Consider the following 3,032-nt stretch of genomic DNA (forward strand, 5'->3'; position numbering starts at 1 on the left):
TCACTTAAGGAACATTGTAGGTAGCAGACCAATAAATGGATCATTTTAAAACAGTGTACAGATACGGTAGCAAAATATTTCTAAGGAATGCCAGATAAAAGTTCCTAACCCAGATGCATGTGTGTATATAGAGACAAGGGTTGGGTAAGTAGGTCAAAGAAAACCTGCTGGAATTGGTGGGTGTAAGTCAATCAAGCCATTAGGAGGGAAAGGGTGCTCCTGGCAGAGGGAGAAAAAGAGCACTGTGGTTCAGGTACAAAGTAAGTCATATGTTCAGCACTGCTGGAGCTTAGTAAAAAAGCAGCAGCTCTGTAATTTCAGGAATATTACCTTTTTTGCTAACAGATTTTTACCAGTGATCTCTTTAGATAGAACAATGTTTTCTTTAAAGAGCTAATAAGCAATAATGGGACAGTGGTCGCCAGGGTGGAGGCTGGATCCTGCAGGTTGACCATATCCTATTAGGTCATTCTAGGTTCTGGCACTGTACTCATGCTCTGAAGTTCAAGATATAATTTTATTACATCTCTGACAGGTGAACTGAGTCTTAGGGTTGATACATAGTAACTAGATTCACAAGGTGCTGATTTTCAACCAGATATCATATTATGAATACACACAGAACTCTAAATCTTACACAATAGCCAACCTACCACATGATGACAGTGCTTTAAGTCCTCACTGTGTTGGGAAAATCCTCTTAAGAAATCAAATTAGAGATCAGAATTCTGACTGGTCAGCATCAGAACTGAACAAAGATCATAGATAATCTTGGATGACATTTCCAATAGCCTTGATTAGTGAAGTACCCACTCTTTCTTCAATCTGCAAACATCTCTACCTCAGTGACATATATTGTTCCATGAGTGTGAGAAAATGCAGCTTTCCTGGAGACAACTGAATAAAATTTGATAATTTATTGCTTCATGGCTTCCTACTTTTAGAATTATGCAAGATAATGGACTTATTTTTAACATGACCTTATCTCTAACTATTACAATATCATTGACTTGGTAATAGCTTTCTCTAACACCAGATTCAAATTATGTATATTGCGTTGTATTAAAGAAACACTGTGGTCTTCTTGATTGGATTGTGGAGGAGGGGATTTCTTTTGTTTCTTGACAAAAAAAAATATAGAACCTCTTTCATTGTAAGTTACTACTGCCCTGTTGATATCATTCATCATCTGTTGACTTTTTGTTAGATTTCAAAGGATAATTTTTTCTTCACCTCATCTTTCAATTCAGTTTTTAATTTTTTTGGGTAACTGATTGCCTACTAATTATAGTTTTTACATTTTTTACAGAGCCAGGCAGTTAGGGAACTGCTTAAACATGCATCTCTGGGTAAGTGGAGGGTATTAGGATGAAAGCTGAATGATAAACACCAAAATACTATGAGAAAGTTACTATACTTTGTTTGCAAACTTCTGAAGTAGAGGAGAAAACCTGACTGTACTATATTTTCATTTTTTTCTTTTTCTAATGTGCAAGTATTTATTTTAATTATCCTACATGAGGGTCCTTATTTTTGGACAACAACAAGGTATTTTAATATCCACTATTTCCATTCCTTAAAGGTTTCCACAGGTTTTGGTAAATTCACATTATCCTCATGACTGTGTTTTGTACTAACTCCAGGGATGTCAGCAGATTCATCATTAATCTACCTCACCAGCACTTTGTACATGGTAACTTGTGTAAACAGATAGGGCAAAGGTTGAAGGAGTGCCAGTCAGTTTCTTCCAAGTGGTTGGAGTCTTGCATTAGGCATGCAAGCCACTGGCAGTGTTGAAGTCCAAATATGTGTCCAATCTCATGGGTTAACATTTTAGAGGGGTGAAGCAGCAGAACACTGGTCACTTCTGGAGTATAATAGGTATCAAAAACTGAATAGTCACTTAAAAATAATTTCTACAGCTTGTTTACTTTTTCATTGTAGCATGAGCTATAAGCAATCACTGTGGAACCTGGCAAAGCTGAATATCCCCATGCCATCTGTCAAAGGGTCCTATCCAAAGACAAAATTCCAGGAGTCTCTTAGGAATAACAATGATTGATTGTTATTCCCACAATACAGAAGGCATCTCCAGGTTTCTTCTTTTTTAAGAAGTGGAGGATGTGTCCTGCATGAAAATATAGGGTTTATGTGTTATCATTGACTCTAAAGGAACACCTCCTTATAGAGACAGGAACCAGTTCTAATATTTTACTGTCAAGCTGTAGAAGAATGCTTCACAGTAGCCCTTGAGCCATTTAGTATATTATTCACTAATAATTCTGATGTTTCCTAGAGATCCAAAGCACTGTGTACAAATACTGTATTTCTCTGGAGATGGTATCTTTCTGTAAGGATCACTGAAAAATTCCTTAAAGTCTTGGGGAGCCTCAGGATGAGAGATGATCCAATCTGATTGCAAATGCAAGTTAATGGGTCCAAAGAGATCATTGTCTGGCTTGAAGGCTTCATTCAGCAAATGCTGTTCACCAGAATCTAACTTATACTGTAACATAAGCATTGTTTTTTGTTTTGTTTTGTTTGAGATGAGAGCTGTTTTTATTTAGTGTCTGTTCAGAGTGCCTTACTGTTTGTGTAATGATAGGTCTCTTCCATTCACATTGTGCTCCTATGTAGAGCTGTCATCCTCCTTCTGAATGTGTCAAACAGCTGTTCCACCATGAGGCTTTAAAGGGGAAGTGTCCCACTGAAGTTTTTGCCATACAAGGATGGGCATGCCTGGGCCTGGTTGAGAAAGTGCTTTGTGGGCCTTCACCCTTGCTGGGCCTCCATGCCACCCCTCTTCTTCATTGGCCCCTGCATGCCTTATATTTTCATTTCTTAGTTCTTAATTCTTTCTCTTTTGGTATGTGACTTAATACTTTGATATCATCAACATTTTCAAGTCAATCTCTTGCCATGAACTCATTGACTATTTTCCATCATTTGAATTTTGTAGTACTTTAACTAATAAGTCAGTAATGGTTCCTGAATCTTGTAGTATAATATCTACTATATGGGACAAATAATCA

General features: G+C 37.2%; 1 pseudogene; it reads right to left on the reverse strand.

The window, feature by feature from the left end:
- Positions 1-1,527: 1,527 nt before the first annotated feature.
- LOC129512461 (archaemetzincin-2-like) lies at positions 1,528-2,472 on the reverse strand (annotated as a pseudogene).
- Between the last annotated feature and the right edge of the window lie 560 nt (positions 2,473-3,032).

Source organism: Nyctereutes procyonoides, unplaced genomic scaffold (assembly GCF_905146905.1).
Source record: "Nyctereutes procyonoides isolate TBG_1078 unplaced genomic scaffold, NYPRO_anot_genome, whole genome shotgun sequence".
NCBI classification, from domain to species: Eukaryota; Metazoa; Chordata; class Mammalia; order Carnivora; family Canidae; genus Nyctereutes; species Nyctereutes procyonoides.